The 25,338-nt window shown below is 38.9% G+C and overlaps 1 pseudogene; it reads left to right on the top strand.

The window, feature by feature from the left end:
* The first annotated feature begins 1,074 nt into the window (after positions 1–1,074).
* On the top strand, positions 1,075–25,338 carry LOC129070110 (unconventional prefoldin RPB5 interactor-like; annotated as a pseudogene).

A 25,338-nucleotide genomic window follows, 5' to 3' on the forward strand; every position in this document is an offset into this window, starting at 1 on the left:
AAATGTTAAGTGACTTGTTCAAGGTCATTCAGCAATAAGAATAAAAAAGTAGTGGAGCAAAACAGCAACATATGGAGTGATAAATAACAAAATTAAATGTGCCACACGAGTGATCCTTTGTCAAGGAGCTTCATTTAGCATAGAAGATAATGAGTTTCTTAGCCTCCTTTCACTACCAACTCCAAAATTTTCTGCTCATATTAGAACACACTTCAACAATTAATATTTCTTGGGGAGACTCCTGATAACTCCAACACAAGAGGCCTCTGACTTCTCACCCTTCCTTCTATTCAACATTTAGACATTCATTTGACCTAACTCCATTTTGAATTTTTTTTTAGGCTCAAAAACTGACAGTTATATTTCATATGATGTTGATACTAGATTTGAATGAAAACTTCCTCAAGATGTTGAGTGGGACTTCACTGCTTCCAAGGATTTGTCTTTCAACTGAGCACAGAATGCTTTGAATTATTTCCCTGCTGGGTACCCATACTTGGCTCACACAGAGTATGGATACAGGCTCACATTACTTGGGTTCTGGGTTGCACACTGATAGCAGGTAGCTGACAGCCTACTGCGGGTCCTTCAGTGAGTTATCATGAGGTGTGTGAGTTGGGAAGGTCAATCTCAACACTTCATTGTGTAGTTGAGGAAGCAGGCAAAATGAGAGGCCAAATTGCCTATCCAGATTCCCCAGCAAGTCAGGGCAGAATTAGGGGCAGAATTCAGGAGACCACACCTCCTATTCAGTGCTGCTGACAGCTCACACTTTCATGATTTGACCTGTTGAGCTTGCATTTTTGTCCTGTGTTGATCAAGGTGTCTTTGTCTTGGCAATCTGTTATATCAATGTTTGTTATGGTTGTAGGTATAATATTTTGAAATTTTTTTTTCTCTCTGCTGGTGTTGGGAAACACCCTGTCTGGTTTCAGGAATTGCAGTCTTGCCAACAGTCAAGAGGGCCCCAAGGCTGGAGATAATCAAAGAGGTCTTGGGAAAACAGGCCACTAGGAGATAAAACCTGTCCCCCTGCATCACCCTGCTTGGCCCTGGAGCATGGCTGGTTAGTCAATGGCGGGTAAGACCACTCAATGGAAGGGGAAACCTAAGACAGACACTGCTGCATTGGGTATCAGGGAAAAACTTGGGGGACACAGAGAAAGGGCGAAAGACCCTCACCCCTCAGCTTTGATATGGCTGGGGTCCTCATTCTATCTGAAAGAAGTCTCCTTATCTCCTGGCTGCTCTGCCCTCGTCCTGCCTGGCTTAGGTTTGAAACAATACTGGCGATAGCCCTAAATTGGATCTGGTGGTGCCCAGGGGAAATCAGGCCTAGAAGTAAGTTCTTTAAAGTATGCTTTGTTTTTTCCCTCAAAAGCTATGAAAACCAGCTCATGCTGGGCAGGAAATTTATATTACTCACAGATCCTAACCCTAAACCCTTTGGTGCCCTTATGTTTACACCCTCATGTTTACTCATCCTGTCTCAGACCCATGTAAATGGACCCATGTAAATCAGTATGTTCCTGCCATTTGTTTTCCTAAACATTACTTATTCTCTGTAAACATTAATGTACTGATGTAATGAGATCACCTGTACATTCCTATTACCTGACCCCATTGATAACCCTTTCAATAAAAGCCTTTGGACACAGGCACTCAGGGTCTTCTCCACTAGGGGGAAGAGCCTTACCCCTCTCCTGGCAGACAGAGAGAAGTGTCTAGAATGATTTATTATTTCTCCCCAATAGTGACAACCCCGGGACAGACTCTGCAGGAACCAGAGTCCACACTCCCACCTCAGCTGGCCCCTGGACAGGGACCCTCAGATCCAGGGTCCAGCATTCCTCCCACATGCTGGATCATTCCTACCATCATGCAGATATGCAATTTCTCCCACCTAAAAATCTCTGTCCTGACCTTACATTCCCCTCCAGCTACCATCTTGTTTTCTAATCTCCATGAAAAGAAATCTTATTTTATTCTCCCATTTTCTCCTAAGCATGCTCTAACCAAGGGTATGTGATCCCAGTTCAGATGACCCTGCCACTCTATCAATCATTTTGTACCTCTAGTGTTCCACACACTGTATTAGGTACTAGAGACAAAATAGCTGATGATGTCCACACTACTACATTCATTGTCAGGATACCTTCTTGACTTGTTAACATTACCAGGTGGAGTTGGTCATGCCTCATTTCTTAAGCACTTTGACACTTAGCTTCCAGCTTCTTGGTTCCCCTTCTCAGTTTGATTTGTTTTTTCCCCTTTTCTCTTCATAATGAGCTTATCTTTTCTAACCATGCTCACTTTCCTAATGAGCTCATCTGATCTCATCACTTTGAAACCATTTATATACTCTAACAATTCCCACATTTTTAAGTCTTTTTTATTGATTTGAGAGAGAGAGAGAGAGATCATTTTGTTGTTCCACTTATGTATGCATTCATTGGTTGATTCTTGTATGTGCCCTAATCAGTGATCAAACCTGAAAACTTGACCTATCAAGATGGCACTCTAACCAAATGAGGTACATTTTTTTATCTTCAGCCTGCACCTCTCCTTTGAGCTTAAGATATGAGTTTCTAACAGCTTACCCAGTTATCCTTTTGGGTGTCTACTGGGCATCAAAATGTAACAACTCCAAAACAGAACTGCTTGTCTATCCCTCCTTATCCACCTTTTTTTCTTTATTGTCAACATCACATTTCCACTGGTGCACCCCAAAAATTTCAGTCATCCTTGACTCTTTTTTCCTCATGCCTCACATCCAACCAAGTAGCAAAATCTGTTGACTCAGTCTTTAAAATATACCTGAATCTTATCCCATCTGCCATTGGCCAGGCTTCCATTATCTCCTGTCTGGTCTATCACCCCACACCTTGTGCATCTTCCTCACAGAAGCCAGGGAGGCATCAAGGATATTTGCTCCTCTGCACCAATTCCCTGAAGATATCTGTCTCACTCACAATGACTCCAAGGTAATCCTATAAGATGAAGGTCCTGTCCTCTGAGCTCATTTCTACCTCTTCTACAGCACACTCACTATGCTTCTGCCTCCCAGACACATTCCCACCTGAGGGCCCATGCACTGCTACCCCTGTGTCAAGGACAATCTTCTAGATGTATTTAAAAGCCATCCCCTCCCCATCTCAGGTTCTAATGGAAATGCGACCTTCTTAGTAAGGCATCTTCTTACTGCTTTATTTAAAATAGTGACTTCTACCACTAACTCCAACTCCATCAGTTCTCCAAATCATTATGGTTTGTTTAACTTTACTCCATAGCACTGGTCCCCATCTAACCAAATGGTGTATATTGCTTATTTAATGACTTAACTCTCTGTGCCCCGCAGACCCCTAACAAAAATATGAGCTCCATGGAGTCAGATCTCTGTTTTAGTTTATGCTACATACTCAGCACCTGGGAGGGCGCCTGACATGGAATGAGTATCCAGTCAACACGTGTTAAAATATTGGAAAGTACAGAGAAGTGAAAAAGAGAACGTAAAGGACACCCTCCACCTCAATATCAAAACTGCTTTAGTAAGCTATTTATGTATTATTATTCTTATTTTACTTATTCTCTTTTAGACGATTTCTAAGGATACTGTAGATAAAAGCATATTTTATATTTTATTGTACTTACGGGGATTATTTTGCTTAATAAAATTATGTAGGTTTCAAGTGTATAACTCTATAATACATCATTTGCCTATTGTATTGTGTTCACCACCCAAAGCCGTCTCCTCCCATCACAATTTATCCCCATTTTACCTTCTTCTACTTTTCCCACCCCTCTTTCTCTCTCATAATCACCATAGTGTTGTTTGTGTCTATAAGTTTATTTAATTTTTTTGCTTAATCCCTTTACCTATTTCACCTAGCCACTCTAACTCCTCTGACAGATGTCAGTCTGTTATCTGTATCTATGAGTCTGTTTCTATTTTTTGTTTATTTCATTCATTAGATTCCACATATAAGTGAAATGATATTGTGTTCATCTTTCTGTGATTGGTTTATTTTACTTAGCATGATACTCTCCATGTTCCATTCATGCTGTCACAAAAGGTAAGATTTCTTTCTTTTTTATGGCTGAATAAAATATACTACAGTTTTTTTACCCACATACCCACTGATGGGCATTTGAGCTGCTTCCAAACCTTGGCTATTGTAAATAGTGTTGCAATAACATAGGGGTGTGTGTGTGTGTGTGTGTGTGTGTGTGTGTGTGTGTAATCAGTGTTTGAGATTTCTTTTGATATATTCTCACAAGTGGAATCACTGGGTCAGAAGGCAGTTCCATTTTTAATTTTTTGAGGAAACTCCAAACTGTGGCTGCACCAATCTGCTTTCTATCAATAGTGCACAAGTGTTCCCTTTCTCCACATCCTTGCCAATACTTGTTTGTTGAATTATTGGTGGTAGCCATTCTCACAGGTGTAAGGTGATAGATAATGTGGTTTTCATTTGCATTTCTCTGATAATTAGCGGTATTGAGCATCTTTTTAAATATTTATTAGCCATCTGCATATCCTCTTTGGAGGAATATCTATTCAAATCCTTTGCCCATTTTTTAATCTTTTTCAGTGTTGGGTTGTATAATTTACTTATAAAGTTTGGGTATTAATCCCTTATTGGATGTGTCATTGGCAAATATCTTCTCCCATTCACTGGGCTATGTTTTGATTTTATTGATTTTTTTTCCTGTGCAAAATCTTTTTTAATTTGATGTAGTCCCGTTTGTTTATTTCTTTTTCTTTGGATCCCTTGCCCTAGGAGATATATCAGAAAAAAAATTTTTACTACAAGAGATCTCCAAAATTTTACTGCCTATGTTTTCTTCCAGGATTTTTATGGTTTTAAATCTTACATTTAAGTCTTTAATCCATTTTGAGTTTATTCTTTTGTATGGTGTAACAAGGTGGTTAGTTGCATTCATTTGCATGTCTCTGTTCAATTTTCCCAACATTATTTATTGAGTAGAATGTCTTTAACCTATTGTATGTTCTTGCCTCCTTTGTCAAATATTAATTTACCATATTTGAAAGATGTGGGTTCATTTTCTGGACTCACTAGTCTCTTCCATTAATCTATATGCCTGTTTTTATCCCAGTACCATGCTATTTTAATTACTATGGCCTTGTAGTATTGTTTCATATTCAGTATTGTGATACCTCCAACTTTGTTCTTTATTCTCAAGATTACTAAGGCTATTTAGCATCCTTTGTGGTTTTATATAAATTTTTGGAATGTTTGTTCTAGTTCTGTGAAATATGCCATTGGTATTTGGATAGCGATTGTGTTGAATCTATAGATTGTTGTGGGTAGTATGTACATTTAATGATGTTAATTCTTCTTATTCATGAACATGGTATATGCTTCTAATCAGTTGTATCTTCTTTAGTTTATCTTTCAGTATCTTATAATTTTCCAAGTACAGGTCTTTTACCTACTTGGTTAAATTTATACTTAGGTATCTTATTTTTTGTAGTTGAAGTTGTAAATGGAATTATTGTCTTAGTTTCTCTTTTTGAGATAAACGTATTTTTCATACAACTTTACTGTGTTTTAAAATTAACCTTTTTCATAACAGTTTTGTAACTGCATGACAATCCATTATATGAATTTTTAATAATTGAATTTGCTATGTATTTTCCTACTATAAACAATGCAGACACTTTTCTACATAAATCTTCCACAGTTTTGTATGTTATGTCCTTACGAGTTTCTAGAAGTAGAATTGCTATTACTAGGTCAAAAATTATCAGCATTTATTTCCTCAATAAGAGTTAAGCCGATGTATTTTGGGGAAATTTAGTTCCAGGATATGCCCTCAAGATAATGTATATTCACCTTATCTGGTCAAGGTCTACAGCTATAGGATACTGTGTGATTTCATGTATAATACAGTTTTTCATAGATTCAATAGTTATCATGTATTCAATATTGCTCACTCTGGGTCAAGGCAAGAAAATGAACTCATCCATTTAGAATTAATTCCTACCTCATAAGTGGGAAGAAATAAAATTTTCTGATAGTCCTTTCTAAGGAAGCACAGAATCAGAGAGTGGGATCTGGATTACTACTTTTTTATTTATTGGTCCTACAGCCAAGGGAGAGGTTTATGTGGCCCTTCTGTGTCTCAGTTGCTTTTATCTCAAATAAATGGGGTTGTATTAAAAATTGCGAAAGAATCATAGTTCTTTGTTGTTTTTTTTAATCTTTGAGAGGTCATTAATCTACCAGAAATTGTGATTTTCAAAATCATCCATTTCATTTCCTATTTATTAATTATATGCTTATGTCTTAAGCAATGTAGAAATTCCACTATTAGGCATTTATCCCCACCCCCAAATGATAGCATATATCAACAAGAAGCTTTGTACAAAAATCCTCAATGTAGTCTCACATGATAGCCTGTGGGTTACCAACAGGATATATTTATGGACTTCTACGCAACATTAAAAATGAGTGAACTACTGATGCACTCGATAGCATGAGTAAATATTATGGACATGCTGAGTGAAAGAAGCCAAACATATATTATATGATTCCATTTATATGAAGTTGTATAATTGGCAAAATTAATCCATTGGTTCTAGAAGCCAGGTCGGGATTGCCTTGATTTGGGGCAGAGGTGCTTAATTGAAGAAAATTTCAGGTAACTGTCTGAGGTGATGTGAATATTCTGTATCTTGTACCAAGTTGTGATTGTACACATGTGGATAATAGTCAAGTGCTGGAAACAACCTAAGTGCCCATCAGTAAATGAGTGGATCAAAAAACTGTGGTACATTTACACAATGGAATACTACACAGCAGAAAGAAAGAAAGAGCTACTATCCTTCGCAACAGCATGGATGGAATGGGACAGCATTATGCTAAGTGAAATAAACCAGGGGGTGAAAGACAAATACCATATGATCTCACCTATAAGTGGGACCTAATCAACACAACAAACAAGCAAGGAAAATATAACCAGCAACACTGAAAGAAAAAAGAAACCAAAAAAAAAAAAAAGAGGGAAACAAGTAGTCAGGTAGTGGAGAAAGGAAAGGGAAGGGTCAAATCAAGGAACATGTATGAAGGACACATGGATGGAGCCAAGGTGGGGAGGGATTGAAGGAGGGAGATGGGGATGGGTGGGGCAGAGGAAAGTGGTGGAGGGTAAATGGAGACAAATGTATTTGAACAATAAAAATAATAAATAAATAAATAAAATCTTAAAAAGAATACTCATTGAATCAATACTGAAGGACTGCATATTTCATTGTATGTAAATTTTATCCTTCCAAAATATTTTTTTAAAAACTTACCCCTATCTAAGCAATAAATCAAAATACAGAATTAAAGAGTATGTTGGATATTTTGGGGCAGGCTTCCTTCACTTGGAGACACACATTTGAAGTTATGAGTTATACTCTTGCTTGGGAACATAGCTGTGTGGCTCCAAGCCCTTGGGCCAGTTTCTGAGCAAGACCCAGGCCCAGGTCTTCCTCTGTGCTTTGTCAAGCTGCATTCCAGCCTCAGGACCCTCCCAGATCACTGTGGATGTGTAGGTGAGAAGGAAATATTACTTCAGGACTACAAAGCAGACTGGCTTTAGAAACCCCAGTTGAGCAATGTGAAGCCTTTTTAGAGAAAATACCAAATGCACTTCCAGAATAGATGTAGCAGTTTGGTCTCACTGAAATAAAGGCTTAGCTGTTGGCTCATAGATCCCAAAACTGCCAATGTGTTTTATCTCAATTTTGCCAAGTGCTAAGTATTGGAATTTAAAGCCAAGAACAATCCTTGCTGAAGATGAGAAACGCATGTTTCCTGACAGTGGGACCAAAGCATATGACCTTTGGGGAGAAGTCACACATCGGAATGACTGGGTAATTATCTGGGTAATTCCCTATAGGAAAGGAGATATGGAGACAGGAGGTATAATTATAAACAAATAAATATCAATCTGAGTAATTCAAGTAGTACTGAAAATCCGTGGTTTGTCTAAATCTTTTTGCCTGGGAAGCAAGAAATCTATCTGGAAATAATGATGTATGTTTTTATTGGCTCTTGGTCAAAGAAGATGAGAAGTGCATCAGCACCACTGGCTCATACTGAGAGAAAGGGTCCCCTTATCATTGACAATATGCTAAAATACAAAAGTACAGGGCCGGGGAAGTTCTGAGTGTGAGCTTGTCCTCTCTATTGTGGCCGTTATACCAGGAACAAGGAGCTGGTTCCAGAATTTCCACCAGTGGAAGTTATTAATGTCATGTTATGAAATTCACCCTTGAACTATGTTATGTGGCTTATGTTTGTTCTACAAATAACATTTCTCTAATTTTACAACTGATTGTTGCTCAATACATTAAAGTTGAGAAGTAGAACAGCTCAAGTGTTTTAAAAATAACAAAACTTCTTCAAAATCTCATTGCTCAGAGAGGGGTTGGGTTAATATATCAATGTAGGCCTTTCATGTACTTATAAATGTATATTACATAAATATCACCATACTATTATTATTTTGTAGCTCACTTTTTCTCTGTAAAAATATGTCAATAAATATTCTCCTATAAGATGATTTTTATTGGTAGCACAGTATTCAATAGCAATGTATTACAAGTTACCTAATTAATTTTCTACAATTAAACATTAGATTCAGTATAAATTGTCTTTAAAACTAGATTTGATATTTTGAAGTGAAGGGATTTTTTAAAAAGCACTGATTGAAAATCAATTTAGAGTGATACCTCTAATATTTTACTAAATTTTTTACATAAACTTCTGAGTAAAGATAGGAGTAAAAGCAAATTTTAAAAATCTTCCTCCCATCCTGGCTGGTGTGCCTCAGTGGATTGAGCACCAGTTGGCAAGCCAAAGGGTCCCTGGTTTGATTCCCAGTCAGGGCATATGCCTGGGTTGTGGACCAGGTCCCCAGTGCAGAGTGCACAAGAAGCAACCACACTTTTGATGTTTCTTTCCCTCTTTCTCCTTCCTGTACCCTCTCTCTAAAAACAAATAAATAAAATCTTTAAAAAAAAATCTTCCTCTGTCTGAAACTTAATGTCTTCATCAAACCATCACAAAGTACCAGCATTTCTCAAATTAAAAAAAAAGGGAACTTTGCCTCAAACATATTTTCAAAATAGAAGCCAGTGAAAGAATAAAAGATTACAATACTGCATGCTCAACACGTATGTCTGCTGTGGTTCACACTGCCTCTGACACTACTCTTCAGAGATGCCTATTGGTGGGGGGGAAATTATTAACAAAATACTTTTTGTCTTCACCTGAGGACATCTTTCATTGTTTTGAGAGAGAGATTGACATGAGAGAGAAACATCAATCAGTTGCCTTTTCGTATGTGCTCTGACCAGGGATCGAACCCACAATGGATGAAGCTCCAACCAACTGAGCTACACTGGCCAGGGCAATAGTCTTGACATGGGGTTGGGGGAACAGAAAGAGAAATAAAGTACATGGAAACCTTTCCTGAAACAGAATTCCCACCCAACAAGCTTATTGATAATTCTCTGAAATGAGCATTTTTGCTTTTTTGATTGGGTGGGATAGGAGAAAACTATAAATAATCAGAGATAAGACTCTCCAGTCATAAATAGTACATTAGCAAAACAAAATGCTAAGAGCAACAACATCAGACAACATCCTTAGAAGGAGCAGGGGAATCCAGGGAGTAACAACAATCATCCACTGCCCTAACCAGTAGACTTTGAGATGTTTGCACAAAGAGGTCGGCATAGAAGGTAAGTAAAAAGTAGAAAAATAAACAGCAGGTGCAGGGTCCCCTGCTGGGTGTGCAGGGCTCTACCCTGGACCAGGAAGCAATTTGAAACACAGGGGAAACTCCCATGAAACTAGAATATGCATTCCTGTAAGTTGAAAGAATCTCATTTCAAAGTTTCTAATAAAAAGCAAAGAGCAGAGACCAGGGCTCCCAACACCAACACTGTGTGCCCTAGGACAGACCCAGCTTTGACACTTGAAGGGTCCCACTCGTATGAAAACCACAGACTATATCTTCCTTTTCAAAAGATATAAAGCTCTAACTAGTCATTACATCATTAAATATGTCCCACCATCTACATTGACTAATGTACCTTCATAAAGGCAAAATAAAATGTATCAGCATGCCCTCAACTTCTGTAAGTCTGAAAGCTGGAAAAATCTAGAAGATGCTTGAGTAATTACAAGAACCTAAGAGTTCTGTCAGTGATGTTTAAAGTGTAACAGTGGGGAATTGTAATTCACCCCATCATTCTTTTGACACTGTTTCTTTTAGTGCTGACTCTGACTAATATGTAGCTTGTAGATAAGCAGCATGTTTGTATAAGAATCCTAGGAACTAACTTAATAATAATACAGACTCTGACCTTCAGGCATCCCAGCTCCAGAAGATTTGCTGATCTTCAACTGTAGAGCCAGAATGATGAAAAGTTCAGGATAATGTGAATCCAGTATGAGTAGACAGGATGATGCACACCAGACCATCACTTACCCAGATAGACAGTGTTAATCTGTACATAGAGAAAGTTTCAGCCGCCTCCCTTGATCTCTCTGTTCTATTCACCTCTCCCTCCTTATAAAAACCTCTGCCTCCACTGAGATGTGCAGATGGGCTTTGAGACATGAGTGAGCCCCCCATCTTCCAGTTGGCTGGCATCTGAATAAACAACTTTCCTTTACGTCAGCACCTGACTCTTCAGGTTTGTCTTTCGAAGCAGCAGGCAGCTGGACCTGTGTTTTGTTATGAAAGGATTTAAGATTTAAAGGACTACAAATAAAATGTAATTGGGTTGAATTTTAATGACCAAAACATGAATGTATTTTTATCAAAAGTATAAATTGAAAAAATATTTTAAATTTTAATTTAAAATTAAAATAAAGAAATGCAAGTAATAATCAGTAAATATAGTTGTCAATAAAATTTTGAATAAATAAAAATATATTGTATTTACTTATAAATAAACACTTTTATAAGTAAACTTATTTGTGTGACCCATTGGCCATCTAGGTATTAATGTAATTATTTTCTCATGTCACATAGACCCATGCATGCACAAACTGAAGGTAACTATAATTGCCTCACATAGCAGGGGCAACAGTTGCAAGAGCCATGAGTTCTTAAGAATGCCTCCAAAACCACACACTGGACCATGAGGTGAAGTGGACCAATGGTTTCTGATGACATTTGAGGCTCACTCATTGTGCCAGGCACCAGTGAGTTCTAGCTATCTGAAAGAAGGACTTGACAACTCCACCAGTTCACTCCCCTTTCCCTATGCTCCCCCTCCCCCTGATCAGGTCCTCCCTGTATCCAAAAGAGTGTCCATCTCCAACAGTGGCCAGAGCACAGCCAACAAATCCTCCCTCTCTAAAGTATTTATACCTTACTTTGATCAAAAGGGCAAATATTTTAAACATGATTACCAGCCACCTAAATCTGGTTTTATCTCTCCAGCTTTCATTTTAGAAACCTCTTTCTCATTCCTTTCTCATTTCCTCATTACTCCTGTGTTGAACTGAATACACACACACATACACACAGAAAAGTATAAGCATACATGCATGCACACAACCTATGCTTTCACAATGACACACACATCACCCTCCACACAAACTGTATATGGATTTGTTTTCTGTAGGAAAGAGAGTTTCCTGACACTATGCTGATTGCTTACATTTGGCTACCAATGTCCACAACTACCTCACTGTCTTTGGGAACAAATATTTCTACCTGTTAATAGAGACTCATTATTTTATAGTGCTTCATTTTTATTGTGCTTCACAGACTTTTGTTTGTTTTACAAAATGAATGCAAAACCTTCCACCAGTAAAAAGATTACAACTCACCTTATTGTGATACTTTATTGCAGAGGTCTAATATCAAACCCACACTCTCTGAGGTATGCCTATATGTTCCTTTTCCAAAAGTTTTATCATATACTTTCAAAATGCATTACCAATTCTACAAAGTTGGCACAGATTAGCTTCTCAAATCCAAAACGACTCTGTGAGTGAGGTATGAGTACCTTCATTTTGTGTGTACAAAAAAATTTCAGAGCACCAAAGTGAAGCACCAGAACATGTCCAATCACCCTGCTCATCTTCTGCACACTTCAAATTTAATATGTCCAAATAGAGCCTGCCATTACCATACCCTGGCCCAGTACCCTGTTTTCCAGTGTTTCTGGTTCACCAACATTTATCTAGTTGCTTCAGCCAAAAACTGAATTGCCAGGTTCCCCTTACCCCTCAGCCTCAATAACCAATACAGCAGCAAACCTCATGGATTTTACTTTCAAAACATCTATCACACCTGCCCTTCTCTTCATTCTGTTGCTTCTACCCAAGGTCACATCTTGCTAATGAAGTTTCTTCCTAACTGACCTTCCCACTAGCACTCCTCTCTCCATCATTCTATATATGGCAACAAAAAAAATATCTTTTCAGACAAAGCACAAGAAGAGCTTCCATACTCTCTCTAGATATGCTCTCTTCTGTGATGACTCCTACAGGACAATAGCACATTGTTTCCATCCACCCCAAAGGGCTTGAGTTTCCATAAGTTTTATAAGAGCCTTTTTTTGTTGTTGTTCTATTGAGGCAGTCTATATTATATCATTTTCCTTGTTTGTTCTTATCCTTCAGATTTCTCTATTTTCAGTAAAACATTACTGGACTGGTTGCCAAGAAATCCTGCTTTAACTGTGGCAGCCCCCTAGCCTCAGAGAAATGTGGTTCTGTTTGTTCTTCCCTTTTCCAAGTCCTCCTGAAATCTTCTTTTGTAAAAAAAAATCAAACTATTTCTTCTGAGCCAAACTTGGTTTGTTCCTATCCTTGAAAGGAGATATGGAGGTTGGTGCAATTGTGCAAATATTTATGAAATGCTGACTTTGTCTCCTCTTGAAGCAGAGATACACACATTTGTATCTCTCACAGGAGGATTCTAGCCTCAAGAGGAAAAATATTTCTCCTCCTCCATGTCAATTGAGTAAACTTATTAAAGTAAAATTCAATATTTTATCCTAGAAAAATATATGGTATAGTAATACCTTGCAGCTTTCCTTCTTGTCTTCAACCAGACTCCCCTGGTTTCTAGAAAGTTGAACGGCATACCAAAAAGGGGTGGGAATCACAAAAGTGAGGCTTATCTGAGCTTGTGATCTAGTAATTTTGTGATCTTAAGCATAACACTATTAAAGTAATTAAACAAAGACGCCATTGGACTGAACTGGCTCTAATGCTTGGTATCCTGCATAATTTACCAAAAACTAAGCCACAGCATTGCATTTGAATGTGAGAAAATAAAACTCAAGAATAACCAATCACCAACAGTCAACTGGGCTTTCCTAAATAAAAGCAACAGCTTAAGCCACAGCCAGTCAAGCAGTTTGCTTGCTTGGTTGCCCATTTTCTCCCTAAAAACCTCTGCCCAAGCTCCTGTTGTGTGGTGTGCTCCTAAACATTTCTGGTTTGGCGTTGCCTGATTTGAATCAAAGTACATTCAAATAAACTCTTGAAAATTTCAATGTGCATCAGTTTATCTTTTAACAATTCACATACCCCTTAAGCCTCATTTTCCTGATCAGTAGAATGCAGTATAACACAATCTATGGCACATGTGCAACAGTCCGGGGTGTCCAACCTTTTGGCATCTCTGGGCTACACTGGAAGAAGAAAAATTGTCTTGGGCCACACATTAAATACATGGCACCATATGATCACAGAACTCTCATAATGTTTTAAGTAAATTTACAATTTTGTGTTGGGTCCCATTCATAGCCATCCTGGGCTACCTGCAGCCCAAGGGCTGCAGGTTGATCAACTTTGTAGGACTTGGACCACTTCAATCATCTGCAACACATTCAGATATAGTCCAATGTTCTCTTGGCTGCTTATAATAACTGTTTAGAGAGCTCTTTTAAACTTGTAATAAAAGACAAATAATATAACATTTATTATAATCACTTTAAAGTGCATAGTGCAGTAGTGTTACCTACATTCACATAGTTCTGTAACCAATCTCCAGAATTCTTTTCATCTTGCAAAACTGAAACTTATACCTATTAAGAAGCAATTCTTCATTCCTCACTACCCTGGCAACAATCATTCTATTTTCTGACTATGAATTTAACTACTCTAGTTACCTCATATAAGTGGAACCATATAGTACTTGTCCTCTTGTGACTTCTTATTTCACTTAATATAATCTCCTCAATTGTCATCAATGTGGTAACATGTGTCATTTTTTTTTTCATTTTATTGTGTATACATATGCTACATTTTATTTATTTATTCACTTACCTATGGACACTTGAGTTGCTTCCATCTTCCTATTGGAAATTATGCTGCTATAACTATAAGTGTAAAAATATTTCTTAGACACCATGCTACAGCATATCCACTTTGGCATATTCCCAGAAATGTATATGCTAGATCATATAATGATTGTAATTATTTTATTTTCAGGAGGAAGCACCATACTACTTTCTATAATGGCCACACCAATTTACCTTCTCTGTAGGAGTGTACAATGGTTTCAATTTCTCCAAATCCTCACTAATGCTTGTTGTTGTTGTTGTTTATAGTAGACAATCTCATGAGTGTGGCGTGATATCTTATTGTGGTTTTTTAAGATATGTTATTGTTTTTAGAGAGAGAGAAAAGAGAGAAAGAAACATCGATTGTTTGCACCCTGACTGGGGATTGAATCCGCATCCTCACTATGTGCCCTGACCAGGAATCAAACCTCGAACCTTTTGGTGTATAAGACAATGTTTTAACCAACTGAGCTACACCAGCCTGGAACTCATTATGGTTTTGATATATATTTTCCTAATGATTAGTGATATTGAACATTTTTACATGTCCTTATTGACCATTTGTATACCTTTGTAGGACAAATGTTTATTCAAGTCTTTTGCCCATTTTATAACCAAATTATTTATCTTTTGTTGTTGAATTGTAAGAGTTCTTTATATATTCTGAATATGAATCCTTAATTAGATATATGACTTGTAGATATTTTCTCCTATCCAATGGGTTGCCTTTCACTCTGTTGAATTTCATGTTTCAATGCATGTAAGTTTTTAATTTTGCTGTAGTTCAATTTATCTATTTTTTTGTCTATGCTTTTGTTCTCATGTCCAAGAAATCATGACAAAATCCAATGTCATTATAATTTTCTGGAAAATCCATTCTCCTGGGATTAACTGAGCATCTACTAACCTGCCTCCACACTACCCCACCCCTCCTCCAGCAGTGCTGAGCTCTGGGTGTACTTAGGTTGACTGGTTGAACCTCTTGACTGAAGCACCTATAAGAAAATATGGTGAGGAGGGGAGGAAGATGGAGGAGGAGTGAATGGGAGTCACGCTGACCTCCTCCCAAGACCAAACTGGAATTGTGACTAAATAGTGGAGAAATCACCTGAAAAATAATGGAACGATAGAGGGAGAGGAGCCTTAGAGCCATGGACAGACAGTGGATTCAACTCTCACACATCCCAACAGGTGAGAAGCGTGGTGAAGGCTTGAGAGGGTGGGCTGGGGGCCCACCGGCACCAGCACCAGAGGGACATTGAAACAGACAGCTGGATCCCCCTGAGAAGAACAGGGTCTGAATCATAAACAGGGACCCCTAGACTACAGCAGCTGAAACCAGGAAAACACACAGACAAAATGGAACCCCGAAAAGCTTAGGGGTGCTTTATGCCGAGACAGGCAGCTGGGTATGCAAAGAGACATTTAAAGGGCCAATGCAAAAATTTGCAGCGGCAGCCACCCTCCTTGATCTCTGGGTAGAGGCGGCAGCTGAGTGGGCTGGTACCTGGGAAAAGATTGGTGAGGAAGACTTTGTGAAGGGAACTGATACGGTGGCCAGCAGAGCCACAGTGAAAACTCACATACCACTATGCAGCTACCATCTTGCTCAGGCATAAAGAAATCAATTAACCTGCCTTTTGTGTGCTCCGCACACAGCTTGTGCGTGTGTGAGCAGAGCGGGGGCGAAGTGCAGACTGGCTGGAAGAAATAGAGGATCCCTGGCCAAAGGGGTCACACAGCTGCATAGAGAGCCTTGAGGAGAGACTGGAGATGGAGGCACTGGGGAAAGAATGGGAGGAGGAACAGGGGAGTCCCAATACCCTCACTATTCTGTAGTCTCCATTTTGCACAGGCAGGGTGTACCCTCAAAGAGGCAGAAGGGGGCATGCAGGAACCAGATGGCCTGCAAATACAACACAGTTCACAGAAATAGTGGATCCCTGGCCGAAGGGGTCACAGAACTGCTCAGAGACCCCTGAGGAGAGACTGCAAATGGAGGCATTGGGGAAAGAACGGAAGAAGGAACCCAGTAATCCCAACTCCTTCTCCTTTCCATAGTCTCCCTTGTGTGTGGGCAGACCACGCCCCCAAAGAACCAAAAGCTGAAAAGCACACAATAGACAGCCTAAAACCACCCAGTGCAGGCATGCACACACATGCCGAGTGGCCAGCGAAGGTTGGCCAGAGCGTGTGTGGACCCGCGACAGCATGGTCTGGTGAGGGCTCCTGCAGGTTGGTGCCCAGGGGGCCTGCAAAGAAGTGCACAGATCAGCAAGTTCAGGCATACACCGGCCCCCACACAGGACCATGAGTGCAGAGCAGTCTGAAGAAATAGTGGATCCCAGGCCAAAAGGGTCACAGAGCTGCCCAGAGACCCTGGAGGAGAGACTGGAGACAGGATTAACCGGAGAGTCCTGGAGCTGACTTCCTACCATTTCCATAGTCTCCATTTTATGTGAAAGGGTGATGCACACAAAGAGCCAAAAGCAGGGAAAGCAAACAATAGAAGACCCGAAACTGACTAGTGCCAGGCGACCAATGGGCTCGGCCACCAGACAAGTGCACGAGGTGGGGCAAATAAGCGCCCAGGTGGGAGGGGATCTTTCCAGGCTGGGAAGCACGATTAAGAAGCCAGCATGAGAGTGTAGAGCGATCCACAGGAATAGTGGATCCCTGGCGGAAGGGGTCACAAAGCTGCCCAAAGCAGGAGTCAGACACAGCTAACAGACTCCTGGAAAGCTAAACAAATGACCGAAGGTGATATAGGGTCAAAAACTGACAAATACCATATGATCTCACCTATAAGCGGAACCTAACCAACAATGCAAAGAAGCAAGGAAAATATGACCAGCAACACTGAAAGGAAAAGAAATCAACAGAGACAAGAGGGAAGGGGGGGGCAGGGAAAGGGAAGGGAAGGGGAAAGTCAAGGAACATATAGCAAGGACTCATGGACAAAACCAAAGGGGAAGAGCTGAGGGAGGGAAGGTGGGAGGGGGCAAGGGAAAGAGGTGGGGGGAAGGCAGAGACAAATGTATTTAAAAAGTAAATAAATTAATTTAAAAAAAAAAACTGACTTCACCAGAGGCAGGCCCAGAAAGAAAAGAAAAAATCAATCAATCAATAAAAAGACCTAACTACTAACATAGAAGTTTAATCCACAAAGTCAGGAAATCTAGATGGATCACTTCAAGCAAAAGCAAAAATAAATAGATTAATTAATTAATTAATTAATAGACTCTTACAAATATGGGAAGAAAAAGAAGTTCCTCCCAAATGAGGGGAAAAGGGGACTTCTCACAGAGACAGCTAAATGAAATAGAGGCAAGGAAACTATCAGATACTGAATTCAAAATAATGGTTCTAAGGAAGCTCAATGAGCTCAGCCAGCTCAAAGAGAACTATGACAAACTGCAGAGAAACTATCAGGATCTTACAACAAACTATATCAACCTGGAAAAGGACATAGAAACTATCAAGAAGACACAAGAGAATATGAAGAATACTATTTCTGAATTGAAGGACACAGTAGAAGGAATCCAAAGCAGGCAGGATGAAGCCAAGGATCGAATCAGTGAGATGGAGGATAAGGTAGAAAAAAGCTCTGAGAAAGAACAAGAAATGGAGAAAAGATAAAAAAGAATGAAGAGGCGTTGAAGGAAATGCAGGAAAACCTGAAATGCAATAATATCTGCATAATAGGGATACCAGAAGGAGAAGAGGAGCAAGGGATAGAGAATCTCCTCAAAAAAGTAATGATGGAAAATTTCCCTAATTTGAGGAGAGAAAGGCTCTCCTGGATCCAGGAGGCACAGAGGACCCCACTCAAGAGGGACTCAAGAAGACCCACTCTAAGCCACATCATCATTAAAATGGCAACTATCAAAGACAAAGAGAATCCTGAAGGCATCAAGAGAGAAGGCAAAAGTAACATACAAGGGGGCCCTGATACTGCTCGGAGCTGACTTCCCAACAGACACACTACAGGCCAAAAGGGATGGCAAGAAATATTCCAAATAATGAAAAGCAAAGCCCTACAGCCAAGGCTGCTCTACCCAGCAAGGCTCTCAATTAAAACAGAATGGGAAATAAGGAGTTTCCCAGACAAAAGAAGGCTAAAAGAACAGATCTCCACCAAACCAGCACTATAAGATATGATAAAGGAACCAGTTTAAGAAGATGAAGGAAAAGAGTGAGAAAGAGAAAAACACAGGTACAAAGAGAAAAAATGAATAGGTTTCTATCAGTAATAATTCTCAATGTAAGTGGACTAAATGCCCCAATCACAAGACACAGGATAGCTGAATGGATAAGAAAACATGACCTACACATATACTGCCTACAAAAGACCCACCTCAGAGCAAAAGACCTACACAGATTGAAAAGAAAGGGATGGAAAAAAATATTCCAGGCAAATGGGCAAGAGAAGAAAGCCAGAGTTGAAATACTTATATCAGACAAATTAGATTTCAAAACAAAGGTCCCAAAAAGAGACCCAAAGGGACACTTTATAATACTTAAAGGAATAATCCATCAAGAAGATATAAACATTGTAAACTTATATGCTCCCAATATAGGGGCACCCAGGTATATAAGGAAAATCTTGGACAATTTCAAAAAAGATATAGACAGCAACACACTGATAGTAGGGGATTTCAACACCCCACTGTCAAAAATGGACAGATTTTCCAAACAAAACATCAACAAGGATATTGTGGAGCTGAATGACGCACTCAATCAAATAGCCTTAACTCACATATATAGAACCTCACATCCCAAAGAAGAAAAATACACATTCTTTTCAAATGCGCATGGAACTTTTTCAAAGATAGATCATATCATAGGACACAAATTCAGGAAAATTGAAATAATACCAAACTTTATCTCAGACCACAGGAGCTAGAAACTGGAAATCAACCTCAAAGAGAAACTTCAAAAACTTGCAAACTCATGGAGACTGAACAGTAGACTATTAAATAATGAATTGGTCAATAATGAGAAAAAAGAAGAAATAAAAAAAAATTTTCTGGAAACAAATGAAAATGAACAGACAACAGTCCAAAATCTATGGGACACGGCAAAAGCAGTCCTGAGAGGGAAGTTCATAGCAATAGAGGCTTACTGAAAAAAGATAGAAACATTTCAAATAAAAGACCTAACACTACAATTTCAAGAACTGGAGAAACAACTACACATAAATTCCAGAGCAAGTAGAAGGAAGGAAAGAGTCAAGATTAGAGCAGAACTGAATGACATATAGATGAAAAGAACAATTCAAAGGATCAACCAATCCAGAAGCTGGTTCTTTGAAAAGATAAGTCAAGTCAACAAGCCTTTAAGCAGACTGATCAAGAAAAAAAGGGAGAGGACCCAAATAAATAATATCAGAAATGAAAGAGGAGAAATAACAACTGATACCACAGGAATACAAAGGATCGTCAGACACTACTATGCACAATTTTATGCCAAGAAATTTGAAAACCTTGACGAAATGGACAAATTTCTAGAAAAGTATAATCTTCCAACACTGAAGGAGAACGAAGCAGAAAGCTTGAACAGACCGATAACAGCTGGGTAAATTGAAGCAGTAATCAAGAAACCCCTGGCACACAAAAGCCTTCGGCTGGACGGATTCACAGGAGAATTTTACAAAACATTTAAGGAAGAGCTAACCCCTGTCTTTCTCAGACTATTCCAAAAAATCCAAAAGTATAAGACTCCTAGACTCTTTTTATGAGGCCAGCATCACCCTAATCCCAAAACTAGATAAATACCCTAAAAAGGAAGAAAACTACAGGCCAATTTCGCTGATGAAGATTGATGCTGAAATCCTCAACAAAATATTGGCAAACTGAATCCAGCAATACACTAAAAGTATTATCCAGCACAAACAAGTGGGATTCATCCTAGGGATGCAGGGATGGTTCAATATACGCAAGTCAATTAACGCAATACATCACATTTATAAAAGAAAAGACAAAAACCACATGATCATCTCAATAGATGCAGAAAAAGCATTCGATAAGATACAGCACCCATTTATGATCAAGACACTCAGCAAAATAGGAATAAATGGGGAATTCCTCAATGTAATGAAGCCATATATGAAAAACAGACAGCCAACATCATACTCAGAAGGTAAAAACTAAAAGCTTTCCCACTAAGATCGGGAACACGACAAGGATGTCTGCTTTCACCACTTCTTTTCAACATCGTATTAGAAGTCCTAGTCACAGACGTCAGAAAAGAAAAAGAAAGAAAATGCATCCAAATAGGAAAGGAGGATGTAAACTTATCAGTGTTTGTTGATGACATGATAGTGTGCATAGAAAACCCTGTAGACTCTATCAAAAAAATTACTCAACCTAATAGGTGAATTTGGCAAAACAGCAGGATACAAAGTCAATATTCAGAAATCAAAGGCATTTTTTTTTGTACACCAGCAATGAAATAGAAGAAGAAGAAATCAGAAAGAAAAATACCATTTGATAGAGCAACAAGAAAAATAAAGTACCTAGGAATAAATTTAACCAATGAGGTAAAAACCTGTATTCAGAGAACTATACAACATTGAAGAAAGAAATTAAGGAAGACACAAATAAGAGGAAGAATATACAGTGTTCATGGATTGGAAGAATTAAGATCATCAAAATGTCCATACTACCCAAAACAATTTATAGATTCAATGCAATCCCTATTACGATACCAATGACGTATATCACAGAAATAGAACAGACATTTCAAAAATTTATATGGAACCATAAATGACCCCGGATACCTGCAGCAATTTTGCAAAAGAATAACAAAGTATGAGGAGGGATCACAATACCGAACATCAACCTATATTACAAAGCTACTATACTCAAAACGATCTGGTACTGGCACAAGAATAGACCAGTAGACCAGTGGAACAGAACAAAAAGCCCAGAAATAAGCCCAGGTCTATATGGACAACTAATATTTGACAGAGGGGGCAGAAGCATAAAATGGAGCAATAACAGCCTCTTCAACAAATGGTGCTTGGAGAGCTGGATGGCTACATGCAAAAAGTTGAAACTGGATCATCAGCTGACACCATACACAAAAATAAACTCAAGATAGATAAAAGACTTAAATATAAATCACAACACCATAAAAGTCCTAGAGGAAAACATTGGCAGGAAACTCTCAGATATCCCACGCAGCAATTTTTTCACTGATCTGTCTCCTAAAGCAAGGGACATAAAGGAAAGTATAAACAAGTGGGACCTCATCAAAATAAGAAGCTTCTGCATGGCTAAAGGAAACATCAGCAAAATGAAAAGGGAGCCAACTCTATGGGAAAATATATTTGCTAATGATACATCAGAGAGAGGTTTGTTCTCCAAGATATATAAAGAACTCACTAAACTCCACTAAAAGAAGACAAATGATCTAATCAAGAAATGGGCAAAGGAACTGTGCAGATGCTTTTCTAAGGAAGAGATGTAGAGGTCCCAGAGACATTTGAAAGAATGATTGGCATCACTAGCCATTGGAGAAATGCAGATCAAAACCACAATGAGGTACCACCTCACACCGGTCAGAATTGCCATCATAAACAGATCAACAAACAACAGGTGCTGGTGAGGCTGTGGTGAAAAGGGAACACTAGTACACTGTTGGTGGGAATGCAGACTGGTGCAGCCACTGTGGAAAGCAGTGTGGAATTTCCTCAAAAAGCTGAAAATGGAACTGCCTTTTGATCCAGGGATTCCCCTGCTGGGACTATACCCTAAGAATCCCAAAACCCCAATTCAAAGAACCTATGCACCCCAATGTTCATAGCAGCACAATTGATAATAGCCAAGTGTTGGAATCAACCTAAATGCCCATCAGTAGACGACTGGATCAAAAATTATGGTACATTTACACAATGGAATACTACACAGCAGAAAGAAAAAAAGAACTAGTACACTTCGTGAGAGCATGGATGGAATTGAGAGCATTATTCTAAGCGAAATAAGTCAGGGGGCGAAAGACAAATACCATATGACCTCATCTATAAGTGGAACCTAACCAACAATACAAAGATGCAAGGAAAATAAGACCAGCAACACCAAAAGGAAAAGAAACCAACAGAAACAAGAGGGAATGGGCGGGCAGGGCAAAAGGAAGGGAAGGGGCAGGTTAAAGAACATATAGCAATGTCTCATGGACAAAACCAAAGGGGAAGGCTTGAGGGAGGGAGCCGGGGTGGGAGGAAGGGAAAGTGGTGGGGGGAAGGCAGAGACAAATATATTTGAAAAAAAGTTAATAAATAATTTTTTAAAAAGATTTTCTGCTAAGGTTTAGCTTTTATGTTTAGGTCTTTGAACCATTTTGATGAATTTTTTTTGGATATGGTGTATGCAAGAATCCAACTTCATTCTTTTGAATATGGATATCCAGTTTTCCCAACACCATTTTTGTAAAGTAGAGAGTATTTTAAAATTACAAGTTTCTCAGCCTCAGCTTAATCCTGTGGTTGATATTTGAAATCCTTCCAATATCTCCTTGTCTCTACCTCAGGTGCCACAGAAGGATTTTCTTACTCCCAGCAACTATAAACCCCTGCCTGAGTGCTTCTCTGCTTTAGGAGAATGCTTGGCTCATGTTCAGAGGAAGCCAGAGGTGTACAGGAATAAATGTCCCAGAATCATTTCTTAGCCAATGATGGGTGGGAGCTGCTGGGAAACTCTCTAGCCTCCTACCCTCAGAAAGGGACATCTCTGAGGCATGTTCTCCACCATCTCCCAGAATTCCCTAACAGAATGGAGCCTCAGTTGCCAGAGCAGTAACTTTCTCAATAATGCTCATTTTATTAGTTTGTTTTCCTTTCCAATTCCATTTCCTCACTCCTGTCATAGTCTTTCCAGGATCACTTCCCAATAAACCATTTGCACTCTGATCCTTATCATCTTAGGATCTGATTCTGAGGGAACCCAACCAAATGACTCCCACTGAATCCATATCTCTAGCAGAGGGCCTGGGATTGCACACAGGTTGGCACTTAGGAACCACTGTGTGGTAGATGGAATGTGGCACAGGATCTGGACATACCTGCATTCAAATTCCAGCTGAGGCATATGCTAAGAGTCTTGGTCTGAAGCAAATCACGTAATTTCTTAGAAGCACAGTAAATTGGGGACAATAAATTTCTCTGAAAGTTGTATTTTGCATTTGAGAAAATATACAGAGGGTTCTAGCACATAGTATTTTTCCCCGCAAATGATAGTCATTGAATTATTATGAATTCCCATAACAAAACACATTACTCTTCAATGAAATGTGAGCGTAGCAGGTGACCACAGAGGCTACAAGCAGCTCTAAAATTCTGCAACAAGGAGAAGATGACCAGCAATGAATCTTATTGCAAATATGCAAGTTGGCATATTAAGCCAGATAACCAGTCCATTGAAGCCAGTATTCCATCCCCAAAAAGGAACTGGAAAATGTCCAATGAAAAATAACTATGGCCATCTCTTCAAGATATCTTTCTTTCCCCCTATTCCTCACCATCTCTTTTTCCCCTATGTAACATTTCCCCATCTCATAAATGAGGAGATATCTCAATTTTTAAATTCTTCTCCCACACTTCATTTAAAACAGCTGCTTCCCCAGGAGCAGTGCCATAGGCTCTTTCTGTTCTGATTATTTTCACTTTTGTTCATCTAGATCCTCTCTTTGCAAATGCTGAGTTTCTTCTTGGTAGCAGAAAGGCTGTGGGGAAATGAACTCTTTATCAGTTTCTCTAACAACCTCTTCCCAATGCATGGCTCTGAGGAGCAGGAAAAGTGGTCACTAGCTGCCAAGAGAAAATCCAGCACTGTAAAATGTAGGTAACAACTATAATGCCCTTCAAGAAAGATTCAGCACCCTGCCTGATAAGTTGTCTTACAGTATTATGGTACCATTTGACTTGTTTGCCATCATGTTAGGAAAACTTGTCCATACTAATGAAGTCATTGTTTTACTTGGGGACAACTGGTTTGCCAAATGCTCAGAAAAGCAGAGTATGGGCTTAGCTGAGAATTGAAAGGGACATGTAGGAAAAACAATAATAATTTTTAGAAAGTGATGAACAATTTTGAATCCAGAGTTGAATTTACAGATTTGCAGAAAATGAGTGATACTACAGGTGATATTGTTGATGTAAGAGAAGAAAAAATGGCTTCAAATTTAAAGCAAAATACTGAATTGCTCATAAACCTCATTCTAAACCCAAAATGTCAGATATTTTTAAGCAGATTTGTAAATGATGTAAAATTCAAGGATTTGCTTATCAATAAGAAACTGTGGGCTTGACTTGAAGAACTAGAATAAAAAGAATTTTTGCTGGGTGAATCTGATAGCAAGCCTAATACAGTGATAGCAAATGGAGAAGATACAATGTCTTCAGAAGAGGAAGAGGAAGAGGAAGATCAGAATAGAAATGTGAATGTGATGCACCAAGTAACAGAGTCTGTGACTCCCAGCTATTGTTATAAGGACTTCACAAATTCAGAAGTGCTCAACGGTCAAGTGAATAATAGTCAGTTGCATACTCAGTGAATGGTTCACATTCTTATCACAGTGATGAAAATGATGATGGTGATGGTGATAAAAATGAAAATGTCCATGATGTTTTAGGGGTTGGAGTCAGTTCTATACCAACAATATATTTTGCTCATACTGTTGAACCTAAGAGGATCTGTGTAAATATTGGAAAACAATATGACTTTAAAATTCAGCAAAAAAAAAAAAAAAAAAAAAAAAAAAAAAAAAAAAAGGAAGAAGCCAAACAGAAGTGAAAGACCAGCAGTGGTGACAGTCTTCCTGCCAAGAAGCTGCCTAAGATCAGGACTCCTGAGGACATCCACGAAGTCTTTGATGATGTGGCGAACAGACAGTATGTCCCTCAGAAGTCAACCCTAAGGACACACCACTGGGAGAATAGTGTTGGCAGTGACACCAGTGAAAGCAGTGCTCTGGGCTTCAGTGAGTGCCTGGGCTTTTGA

This window comes from Pteronotus mesoamericanus, unplaced genomic scaffold (assembly GCF_021234165.1).
Source record: "Pteronotus mesoamericanus isolate MK-2021 breed Mesoamerican mustached bat unplaced genomic scaffold, CSHL_Meso_final contig_245, whole genome shotgun sequence".
Taxonomy (NCBI): Eukaryota; Metazoa; Chordata; class Mammalia; order Chiroptera; family Mormoopidae; genus Pteronotus; species Pteronotus mesoamericanus.